This window comes from Protomyctophum parallelum (genome assembly GCF_964188405.1).
Source record: "Protomyctophum parallelum genome assembly, chromosome: 6".
In the NCBI taxonomy this organism is placed as follows: domain Eukaryota; kingdom Metazoa; phylum Chordata; class Actinopteri; order Myctophiformes; family Myctophidae; genus Protomyctophum; species Protomyctophum parallelum.
In genome coordinates this window covers 23,516,132-23,529,453 of record NC_139701.1, presented here as the reverse complement: position 1 = coordinate 23,529,453, position 13,322 = coordinate 23,516,132, and the positions used below count along the sequence as shown (strand labels likewise).

General features: G+C 42.1%; 1 protein-coding gene across 1 annotated transcript in view; it reads left to right on the top strand.

The window, feature by feature from the left end:
- The window catches only part of tgfbr3 (transforming growth factor, beta receptor III), a 98,239-nt gene that overhangs the window by 27,305 nt on the left and 57,612 nt on the right, over positions 1–13,322 (top strand). The gene's annotated exons all lie outside the window — the stretch shown is intronic.

Sequence of the window (13,322 nt, the reverse complement as noted above, 5' to 3'; positions counted from 1 at the left end):
TGGCTCAACTCTCTTTTCGTCACAACAGTGCAGTACTGCGACTGCAATACCGCCCCTGACGCTCTGATTCTCCGGCTGATCTCCTTCTCCGTCCTCCCCTCACTCTTGAGTCTTGAACAAGACCCTGAGATACTTAAACTCCTTCACCTGGGGTAATGTTTCATTCCCATCCTTCGGTTTCCTGCTGAGAACCATGGCCTCAGATTTGGAGATGCTGATCCTCACCCCAGCCGCTGTACACTTGACTGCAAACCGGTCCAGTGAGAGCTGTTCTTGAACCGATGGTGCCATCAGGATCACATCATCTGCAAAAAGCAGTGAAGAAACCCTTAGCTCACCAAGCCGTATACGTATACTCGTATACGTATACCCTGTGGCGACTGTGGCTCAGGAGGTAGAGCAGGTCGTCCAATGATCCATGGGTCGGCGGTTAGAATCCTGGCTCCTCCTGTCTACATGTTGAAGTGTCCTTTGGCAAGACACTGAACCCCAAATTGCTCCCGATGTGCTGGTTGGTACCTTGCATGGCTTCCGCCGCAATCGGTGTATGAATGTGTGAATGGGATATAAAGAGCCTTGGATAAAGGCGCTATATATATGAACCATTTACCATTTTTCACCACGACTTCGCCTCGAGAACCTGTCCATGAAAATCATAAACAGGATACCTGACAATGCGCAGCAGTGTTTGGAGTTACGTGCAGCAATGGGAATCAAACGGGTGAATGAAATCAAGATTCATTTTTATTCATGCATGATTTGACATGTCATCACGCATCACGTTTTCGTTCAAAGGAAGTGAAGTATATTTTATACCATACAGAGGAGGAAATGTGCACGGCAGACAGACGAGATGATGTTCCATGATGTTTATTTATATAGTACAGCACAGCAGTAAAGCACAGCATAAGCTCACGCCAGCCAGCAAAGTGGCTCACGTCTCCACACAAGGCTTGTGCCCCACTGAACAACTGATTGTATTTTAGGTGACTACTTATAGCACTTCACATTGGCGTGGGGTGTCGACATTTGTTTGCATATTATTAGTGGCAAAGTCTTTAATCAACCAGTCTGTTCCTTCAGGTCAACAAACTCCTTTGTTATACATAGGCTAGCCACCGGAATTCGGCTCCAGGATATATCACCCTGGGAAGGCCGAACACCATCGTAGGTGCTAATAACCAAAAATAGGTCTACTGTCTGTAGTAAATTGCACAAGGCAGAAGAACACAAGAACATTGTATAATTATGTAATCCCATATTCTTCATATCCCCCCTTGACCATCACAGATGGTCACATAAAAATATGGAACCATAATTATCTTAGACCCCCCTTGACCCTCAGCTGAACAATACATTCAAGAAACCAAAAATAACAGCATTACAGTAGGCAGAACCCCCAAAATGGTTTTTCAAACACAGACATCCATACATTAATAATGGAAAATGATTAGTACAGTTAACTGACATTTAAACAAGACATGCCGCTTTCAGCTCCTATTGTTACAAGAGCACTTTTTTTTATATGCAATAACCACATGTTTTACTATAAACTCTGCTATTCCAATGCCAATACACAGTAAATACACAATATCAGCCAAGTCACTCCGGACTTACCCTGACCAAATCACCCGTGGTGATACCCAAAAAGAAAACATTGATGCGCCAGAGTTTAACCATAATAACACATATCTCTTCATATCTATAGGAAAATACCTCATTGACTCATAATTAGGCTATATGACTCAACTTATCTAATTATACGACAAACACACCAACATGAGGCCTATATTATTTCATGTTGAAAAACAAACGCGATGTACAATTTGTAATCAGAGTGAAGGAAAGTTCGTCTCCCCTCCGAATTGGACAAAGAAAGTTCTTCTGTATGCCGCCCTTTCCAGTTACCTTGAAATGTTCGTTCTGCTGCACGGATCAAGGTGAGAAAAAGTTCAATGCTGTCTTCGCTGTCCTCGTCATTATCATCTTCTCCCCCCTCCCAACTCTGTTAACAACAGAGATGGGACGAAAAGAAAAGCAAACATCGTCATCACAGACCCCTGTCTGTGAAGGCCCTCGGCTTGTAGGTCAGTCAGTCGGCCACTGCTGCACCGTGCTGCATCTCACAGCTCGCCGCCCGTGATTGCCGTCCCCGCGCCGACGTGATGATCAAGGCCTCCGAGCGGCTGTCGCCGCTCCATCGACCGCTCCGCAGCCCGCACCCGTCCGGCGGCTGGTATCGGTCCCCGTCGCACAACACTCCTCGCGGTGGTCGCAGTCATCATCCCCGCTGCGTAGACGAGACCACGGTCGGGTCCGCTGGAACGTCTTCGTCGCGGTCCACAAAAACTCCCCTCCACCGAATTAGACGGAATAAAAGCCACTGGTTCTGTTTCTTCTGACGTGAAAAAACACACCACCATGACCGGTTTCAGGCACCATCTGAAGTATATTTTATACCATACAGAGGAGGAAATGTGCACGGCAGACAGACGAGATGATGTTCCATGATGTTTATTTCAACGAAGTACAGCACAGCAGTAAAGCACAGCATAAGCTCACGCCAGCCAGCAAAGTGGCTCACGTCTCCACACAAGGCTTGCGCCCCACTGAACAACTGATTGTATTTTAGGTGACTACTTATAGCACTTCACATTGGCGTGGGGTGTCGACATTTGTTTGCATATTATTCGTGGCAAAGTCTTTGATCAACCAGTCTGTTCCTTCAGGTCAACAAACTCCTTTGTTATACATAGGCTAGCCACCGGAATTCGGCTCCAGGATATATCACCCTGGGAAGGCCGACACCATCGTAGGTGCTAATCACCAAAAATAGGTCTACTGTCTGTAGTAAATTGCACAAGGCAGAAGAACACAAGAACATTGTATAATTATGTAATCCCATATTCTTCAGAAGTCATTCAAATTAGATTTTTTTATGGACTTTTGATATAAAACTTTTCCCATTATTTTGGCATCCAAGTTAGGTATGCCCATATGATGACCACAGAAATGTTCAGTTATTATGCAGGTGGCTATAAGCCACATATCCAGTCGAGCCACTCAATATATTCAGCCCCAATGAAATAATTGAAATCTGCCACGTCTTCCCACTACCCTTCTTTGCCCTCATAGCAATCAGTGGCCCTGACGGCTGCCATCCCTTCCCCTTCCCCCTCTTGCAGAGAGGAAGCTAAAGAAAGGCTCGCTGGCCAAAGCAGGGGAGCAAAAGAGTGTAAACATCCGTGGGAGATCAGATCGTTATTTGAGGCTCTGCAACATGCAGTCAAATAAATCTGTTCTATCTGTGTGTGCACCGTAAACAGGCTTGGTTTACCTCGCACAGCACTTGACTTTCTAAAAGGCCAAAAAATTTGCCTGGAATTGATCAGCCGTTACAATGGAGGAATCCAAGTACCGGTAGTACTTTTATTTGTTTAGAACAAAACTCTTTAGTGCAGTTGCACGTCCCTCCCTTGCTAGTGTTGCTAATGTTGATGTTAGATGTCAGAGCTCTTGTCCTGCTGGTTTAAGGTGCTCTGTGGCGATATCGAATGGCAAGGCTCCCCACTGTTTGCACTAGTTCAAATATGAGTCACTAGGCCCGCAGCCTGGCTCAATGTGCTACGTCTGGATTTTCAGAGGGTCCTACATTTCCAACCCCTCTTAGTCATGGGTGTGTTAAATGCGTGTATAGACTTGCCAATGCAATTCTGCTGCTGATGTAGGCTTAAACATGGCCAAGGCCAAATGAACAGAAACCCCATCTGTGAGTGTGACATTCAGTGTGCTGCATCAGCACTCTGTCACACACCAGTAAATAACTCTGGTGAGTGTAGCTCTGTGTCAGGTCAATGATCTAGTTGCTACATGTTAGAAGAATACAGGAATTATGTGTCTAGATCAGTCTGGCCACTATATAACATTATTTTACTTTATTGACAATATCGACATTGGTAAATATGCAGCCGATATGTCCTGATTTGTAACCACTTTCAGCCTAATTTTGGCATGTCATTGTTAAAGTTTTAAAAATTGTAATAAACTTTTTTTTTTTTTTTTTTTTTAATACATGATATCTATAAATCCACCATGTCTTTGTACGCGTTCCACACCCCCACAGTGAGTACAATGCCCGGTGTCGAGTCGGTCGGACCCACGGTTGTCCAGAACCGCCACAAAAGGCCCCAGGCTCTGGACAGGGCATATATTGGGCATGCCCTAACACAGAAGTCCATATACAGAAATCTCCATATATGGGCAATTGGGCATAAAAGGGACACAGACAACGGGTAGCCTATTGCATAGCCGGGTGGGGCATGGATCTCCAACTTCCATTGTTACCGACTCTGTTAGCCGGGCACTGGTCTAGTTAGTCAAAAGATCAGTTATCAATGGTCGATGACTTTCCATAATCGGGATCGGCATCAGACAAAATAATCTGGCATTGATCAGGTTCTAGTTAGAAGAGTACAGGAATTATATCTGATCCTCTTCTGATTTGACTGAAATCGATTACTGTCAATGAGTCAAAATAACTTATCCCATCCAGCACAGCGTGAATTGCTGCCGATGTGAATGAAGTTATACACTCATTTGTCTCTCTGAATTGGCCCTGATGTTGTTGGAATCAATCTTTGGCAGTTTTTATCGATAGATTCCTGTCCAATTATTTTATTTGGAGCCTCTACAAAAATCTGCCAACAAGTTGCCCTATGCGAAGAATAAGATGTTCAGACTCGGAGAACACATCAAAACAGTTGTTTGACTGAAAAGAAATTCACTACGGTTACTTTGGCCTAGAGGTGCCATGCCTGTCACCACTCTGAATTCAAAACATCTGTTCCTCTCAAAGCAGTGCTCTGCTTGCTCTGTGGTGCTGCCAAGTGGAATGCTCTCGCTGCGTTTCATCATCACAGAGTGGTTACGGATATCGTCGCTGTTGGGTGGAAACCTTGTATGTCCAAAACCATTCCGTTCCACTAGGAGATAGACAGACTAACCTGTGTCCCAATGGAAACAAGCTCTACTTTTAATTGGTTGAATATTTATAAAACCCACTTCAAACCTGGTGTCCCTATTTTGGGCATGTTTATAGGTGAAATTGATTTAACCTATAATGAAAATCTTCAAAAAGGTTATTCAGAATCTTTCAAAAATAGTGGAAATACCTGATATACTAGCCCACAATGTGTTGTGATGTGATGTCCTGTGAGCTTGTAGATCGGCTATTTTCGGTAGTGTACATTTGTGCGACACTGTCATATGACAAAAAAATAATAAACAAATATGTATTTATTAAAACAAATCATAAAAACGAAATACAGAGATACAAGGTTTCTGCTTGACTGCAGCAATATACTTATGCCAAGGTGGATTATGATTTTCTGTAAGATATTCACACCAAAGCCAACCTGAGCTCGAGTTTTGTCTACAACTGACGACAGATAACATTGTGCTCCTCGCCGCATACCAAAGCCTCAGGTATTTTGTCCACTTTGATATCTCTGACATAGTAATTATGTGGGTTACTTTTTTAGATTTGCGTGGAGGTTTGTTAACGCAGATCAAAAGGTGAAGAGGATCTTTGTCTTAAGCACAGCAAGCTTCTATCCTGTTTGGAAACCGAAACGAAATAATAACAGAGACTGAGTGAAGTAGTAATCTCACCTTGTTGGAGGTGGCGTCTAGTAGTGTATGAAACATGAGCCATGGGCTGCATGTGTTCACATTTTTGGAATGATTTTCTCTCTTGAGACCTTAATTCCTCTGTTTGTAATGACAGACCAAAATTCTGCCTGGGAGGTAAAACAAACAGACCTGACTGGGGTTAGTGTCATCTCCCATGACATTTAATATAGTTATGGATGTTTGGGTTATGAATTTAAATATAGTTTATGTTTTTGTTAGACATTTAGGCCAAGCTTCATATTTTTACAGACTCTTACAGACTGAATTCGCTGGACTTTGTTGTAATGAATCAATAGATTTGTTATAGTTATATCCCAATGTGTAGGGAGGGAGACAGTAACATTCCTATGAAAAATTTAAATATATTAAATGAAAATAACACTGTTCAAATAAGACATTCTTGAGCTGCAAAAAGCAAACTAGTAAGCGTTGTCATGGCAGTTCTAACATTAAAAACACACCAAATTCACACACCTGTTGGTTCACTCAATATGAAATGCACATTAGGGTGGCGAGAAACAGTGGGTGTGATGGTGAAACAGGCTAGGTCTCATAGGTCTCTTCGTCATTTTTTAAACAACTTTTCATGAGTTCATTTTACTTTGAGCTCTGTAGTCACATTATTCCCAGAGGGCTTTGGTTTGGTCTGTTTCCAAGATGCACTCTCTTTTCTTAACAGAGACACAACGATTTCACAGTGCTACGTCTATGTACACAACACACGGAAACATTCAGCTGAAATATGTGTTCACCTGGTCTTGTGTGTTCCATCACCTGTTTGGTCCAGTGGAGAGTTATTAGCAGTGGTGTAAAGTAACTAAGTACATTTCCTCAAGCACTGTAGGCCTACTTAAGTTGAGGTACTTTTACTTTACTTGAATATTTCCCATTTTCAATACTTTTACTTCTACTCCACTACAACTCAGAGGAAAATATTGTACTTTTACTCTACTGCAATTATTTTAAATCTTTATTACTATAGTTACTTTGTAGATTTGAATTATTATTACAATACGTACATTAACCACTCCAGCCCTATTTAAACTAGCTGAAAATAGCGGATCTACTGAGCTTTCAACATGTAGAGCATGTAGATCTGCTATTTTCAAATTAGGGTTTTAATACATTTTATACATACCTTGTGAAATGGGACAATGAGTACTTTTACTTTTGGTACTTTAAGTATATTTTTATTCCAATAGTTTTGTACTTTTACTCAAGTAAATGTTGATTACCCAGACTTTTACTTAATGCAGTATTGATACTTTTACTTAAGTAAAAACGTTCTTCTTCCACCACTGACTGGTTAGTAGGAGAAGACATTCATCTTGATGTCTGTTCTCCAGCTTTATGGCCTTGTCTGCAAGGCCACAGTCTCTGTTAGAGATTAGTTGGCCCTGAATCAAGGATCATCCTGTGACTGTGGGCTGGTGTTTATGATTAGATAAGATCGACATAACCACTTAGCCATATTTTCATATGATGGTATCGCGCGTCGTCGTATGATGGTATCGTGCGGCTAGCCGGTGACAATATCGATTTACAAGCTGATCAAAAGTAACCAAAATAGCGTCTCTACAAGCTATCGACATGTTGTGATGTGATGCGTTATGAGCTTGTAGATCTGCTATTTTCACTATTTTAGCTACTTTTGAACATTTTGGGAAAAAAATTGAAAATCTAAATCTATAATGAAATTCCCAAAATAGGGACGCCAGGTTGGAAGTTGTTAAAGGACATCAGGAACTCTGGTCTACTCTGGTTTCTGATTGCCAGTTCCACCTGAACGCATAGATGCTTTTTGGACACAAACCTGAAACCTCCCTTTTCCCCTTCCGTTAGACTTGTCCTTGTCCTTTGACTGAATTGCACTGTGTTGCCTGTATCACATGTCAGGTTCTCATGGACACAAGCTGCCTCTGATCTGCGATGACACAAGGTTGCTCTGTCATTAAATATTAAACAACCAACCGAGAACAGGAGGAGTCCTAGTATGTACCGGTAGCCATGGGGGACTCCGTTCAATGACCGTTTATTAATGAGTATTCTGTTCCAAATCAGCCTATATGATTAGTTGATTAGATCTCTTAACAATGCAAACTTGTTCTGTTAAAATCTGTAATCTCTTAGCCCCTCAATAGCTATTGACATTTTCTCTCCAGTCTCCACTCTTATGCTATGTCCTGTAATTAGCTTTGAAATAAGCATGACCTTTTTGGGTAGCTATAAACATGATTTTCAAATTTTAATCTCATGTACAGTAGGCTACTAGTTTGGTAACCCATTTGAAAACTATTTGGTTCATTGTGGAGTAACATTAAAACATATACAGTACAGTTCATTGTGAGGAGACATCAGTAGTATTCCTGGACTACTATCGAGCGTAGTCCTGGACTATGCGCTCAGGAAGGCCATCAGTGGACGAGAGCAGGATCTTGGCCTCACTACACCAAGGAGGTCAAGAAGTCACCCTGCAGTAGTCCTGACAGACCTAGGCTGCGTCCGAATTCATTCCCTATGCCCCATATAGTGCACTACTTTGGCGTTCCGCCATTTTGTTGTAGTGTCCGAATGTGTAGTGAGCATTTTTGCACCCTAACATAGTGGACTGAAGTATCCCACAATGCACCGGGAATTGTAGGGAGCATCCGATGGTCACTACAAAAACACAGCGAAGCAAATCTGCCCCATAATGCATTGCTCAAGCTCGCTCTTGAGCGCACATGCACGCGTTTGCGCACGTGCGCTGCTTCTGCATGCATGCGCTGATTGCGCTCATTGCGCTCCAACTCAGAAGAGGCAGAAGTTGAACCAGCGAAAGAACTCAACACAAATGTACTTTTTAAACTTTCGTTTTCCCTTCCCTGGCGGATCTCGAAGCTACAGATCTCGAGACAAATGATCTGTGCATTTATTTGAAATTGTTTTATTTTATTTATTATAAATTACTCATTTGCAATAGTATTACTGATCCATTGTATCACCCAGGCCCAGCGCATGACGTTAGGAGAGGAATCAGTTGCTTGCTGTAGAATATATTTGTGAGATTCTTTATCACAAACGTAGGCTAAATACATGCATGTGAGACACATTAATTGTGTCCGATTCCGAACATATGTTTTATTAATATTCATTAATTCCTGCCATGAAAAAATATGCTATCTAACATTATTTAATTGAATTGCGATAAATACATTAAAACTTCATTATGTAGGCAGTCATTTATTGGACTGCTGTTTCTGTTAACACCAAACGTCCGTATTATTATTGTGAGCAGAGCTTGTAGATCGGCTACTTTTGGTAATTCTTTACCAAAAGTAGGCCTACCCGATACAAGCTCACAACACGGACGTCGCGTTGCTTATAGATCGGCTATTTTTCATAGGCCTATGTTATTTTAAAATAACCTTTTTATCATAGACATATAGGCCTAAATGCCTGCAAACATATTTTCATTAACCTATTTTTTCTTTATTCATTCATGAATTTAAAACTTTAAAAAAATTGTCCTTGCAGGGAGGTGACAGCCTGCAGTCACTTATTTGATACAGTCTGTTCCTAGCGAAAATTCAGCAGCAGCGTTTTGACTGGTTTCTTATAGTCAGTTGATCCTTCATAATGTTCATATCCAAATGAGTGAAACGGCCGGGGTGATTTGTTTATTTTTCAAACAGTTCTTTATGAGGCGATCTGAAAAAACCTAATGGGGATTTCATGCAAATAAAAAGTACATGAACCCGCGGACCTACAGCGCCCTCTACCGATATTGACGTCAGAGTCGGTGCTCCCCATACAGGGAGTATTGTCCGAAATCATCACTATAGAGTCCACTAGAGTCTGGATCCCCGTATGGGGGGTAGGGAGTAGGGAACAACCCTAGCAATTCGGATGCAGCCCTAGACTATGCAGATGACATCAGCCTGCTCTCCAACCACATGGAGCAAGCACAGGAGCTCTTGAGCAGAGTGGAGTGGAGTGTGCCACGGTTGGCCTTCAAGTGAATGCAAAAAAGTGAGGAAGTGTATAGAACTCCAACCTCCCCTGACAAATCAAACTCAGCTTCTTCTACGTGACGGTAGAATCTGTTCTCCTACTGTATATGGCAGTGAATGCTGGACCCTGAAGCCAACTCTGCAGAAGGCTTTAGACGGGTGCTACACCAGAATGTTACGTGTAGTGCTCACTGCTCAACATCAGCAAGAGTACACATGTTACCAACGAGAATCTGTATGCTGGAATATTCAGGGTGAGCGACAAAATAGCAGCTAGGATAATGAAACTCGCAGGACACTGCCAGAGGCACCAAGAGCTCCCAGCCAGCAAACTGGTGCTGTGGGATGGGCACCGGTCACGAGGACGTCCCATACTAACATATGTGGATGTACTCAAGAAAGATGCAGGAGTGCCAAGCACCAACGAGCTGGCCGGATTTATGGAGAACCGGGATGACTGGAGGTGACGATGGAGGGCTCGTCTGAGGACGACCTAGAGAGAGTCATAACATCTTGAAGCTCATGTATCATTATCATTAGTCTATAGGCCTGACTTAAGCAAAAATAAACAAATGTGTCAACATTTCTGTAATTGTTACTTTCTTGTAGGCTAAACATAGGCTCTTTGGGGTGATTGTATAATTTAAGTTAGGCTATCATTTGCTCCATGTAGCTTAGCATCTTATGTTAGTGTAACGTAAGTTACAGGGTTATCTAGGGCTGTGACACTGTATGACAATATGGAATCTTTCTTACCACTGTGAAAAAGCAACGTGTCCCATGCTATTTAAGGTGATCGTTTTAGGCTAGCATTTGCTCCTTGCAAATAGGTTCTATGTTATTATATTTATTATCTTGCTTATGTAATTGCAATGAACCACAGCTACTACACAGATGCAGTGTGTGGTCATGTGGTCACAGCATGCTAAAACTCACATTTTGATTTAAATTTTATCTAATTCAAGTACTATTCCAGCATCTATTCAAAACACACACAACAAATTACTTTTGATACAAATTATCTACCAAATTATTATTGACCAAAAATACGATTGGAAAGTCTTTATTTTATGATTGACATAGTTTATTTACATCCATGAATGTCACACATGTGCTTTGATAACTAATGTTTGACTTACAATAAAATAAAATAAAGTATATTTTTTTGTAACAAGCAGCTTCATTGGAAGAAACCTCACACAGCAACAAATGCTAATCTAGTTTTTTTTTTTTTTAAACTGTCACATAAATTGCAATGGGCTTATACAGTAAGGGGGACTTAATAGGTATGTTCTCTCACAGACACAACCTGCCTCTGATCTGCAATGACAAGAAAGTTGCTCTGTCATTACATATTAAACAACCCGCAAGACACAGTAATTACAGCGTTGGCTGATTTCTCGATCTCAGGGATTCTCCAAACATTTTCTCCCTTACATGTATGGGTTTATATTCCTGGATGGAAACCATAACAGATCCATGTTTGGCTAGTAATTCCCTCAACAGTGAGGTTGAAAAGCAAGACTGCACTGTACAAAGTAACATAAATAAGTTATTCCTAATTTGTATTTGGACCACTTGAGATGCCATGCTTGGAGTCGACGAGACCAACTTTGCAGAGTAAAACACTAAACACTTACAGTTTAACTCCGGACCCGTTTTGACACTCTCAGGGTTAACATAGCTGGTGTCAGGATGTCCAAAGCGGATGTACGTGCGTCTTTAAGGGTTCCTCTTCCTGAAAATCTGTCTTCATTCTTCAAGTCTCCCTGCTCTGTGCATGCCAAATCAATGTTTCCTAAACGTTCTCTCATAATAAATCATAAAGCTAAAAATAAGTCCGCTTTGCTGTATTGTGACAAATCTGAGGGCAGCTTAATTAGCTAATTGGAAGGTTTAACCCATTTCAGTCAACAGTTCCAGAAGCATGCAAATTCATCTCACTCTCAGTAATCTGCCCTTTCCTCTGTTTTCTTTGGAATATACTGTACCTCCCGATGCTTGTTTTCTAAGTCAGCAGAGAGGTTGATGGTCAGTCTGTGATTATGTCCAATGTTTTTTGAGTCGTCCTCAACCATTCCCGGTAGAGGGGGGGGTACGAGTCTGGGCCACAGAACAGACTGTGTTTGGGATGTTTAAATAGTGGGCCGCATTACAAGAGAGGCCTGTGGCTTTGCCTTGGTTGGACTGAACTCTGGCTACTGAACTACTGGCTGTTTTGATTAATTTATACTCGTCGTACAATGGTGTTTCGTACGGTGGTGTTGGTGAAGATCAACAACGTGGAGCATCGGGACTCGTAGTGAGCTTGTATATTTTCAGTTTTCGACCTGTGACACCATCGTAAAACGTTAAATCTTTTGTTGAGGGCGCTGTAGGAGAACACGCCGTTTGCTGACCTCAACTGTGCAGCGGTGAAAGATAGTTATGAGATGGGAGTGTTGGCTATAGGCGAAGGGGAATAAATCTACATGTGCACGTTGCATGCATGCAGACGTGAATTCACACAGCGACGATTCCAGGCTGTGTATAGGCAGGCATAATTGTGTGTGTGTGTGTGTGTGTGTGTGTGTGTGTGTGTGTGTGTGTGCGTGCATGTGCATGCACGCACGCACACGCACGCACGCACACACACTCACACGCTCACACACATCCTGCAGCTGCCTCTGCTCCACATCCCTTCCACATGCGTGTGTGAAAGTCTCAGTGAAATGCTCGCAGCTCCTCCACATCTCCAGCAGAGGAGTGAAAGAAATGAATCGTTTCCTGTCTGCTCCAGTGAACTCGCTACGTACAGTATGGGTCTCAACCAGAAGGCCTAAAGTGTTATCCTTTCAATAACAGAAAGAAATGCACAGCTGCGAGCGCTGCACAATACGCACCCTGGCACCGAGCCAACGTCCATGACTAAGTTGATTAATTAAGTGCAACAGAACACCTCGGCAGACTGCCTTAATGGTCATAAGCTCACATTTACAGCTCTTGCTCTGGATGATAGCAAATCATTTTTTATGATGATACATTTGCTCTCTACACATATGGTAAAAGTATGGTTGACCTTTAGTAAAGGTTGGAAACGTTAATGCGGGGTAGTACTCTAGCAGCCTGGTTCTCAACCTTTTTAGTATCAAGGACCACCAGATTGATATGCATTACCCCTCAGATGCTTATTTGATAGGACTTTGTACAAATGGAACCAAATGGACTCATAGGGTCTTATGGTTCCATTTGTACCCTATTGGAGTTAGCAGGAGATTTGCATGCTGGAAACACAGTGACACCTTCATATGTTTTTCCGGTTCAAATCTGCTGCTGAGCAAATCAAATTAAGCAATGGGAAACTGACCCGGAACATGAAATGTTTATGTTCAAAATTATGTCATTGCATTTAGCATGTAGCATAAAGCTGTTTGCTGGTTGCTTGCTATAGAATAGAATGGATGTGATGAGTAAGAAGAATAAAGGAGTAGTTCACCCCAAAAATTTTACTTATTTTCTATCAATTACACGTCTCATGAATTCACGGAGATCTGTAACTTATTGTCTCCACCAGGCCGAAGGCATGGGGGGAGAGTATGTTTTGCACTCCGTCCGTCCGTCCGTCCGTGTGTGTGCGTCCGTCCGTCCGTGTGTCCGTGA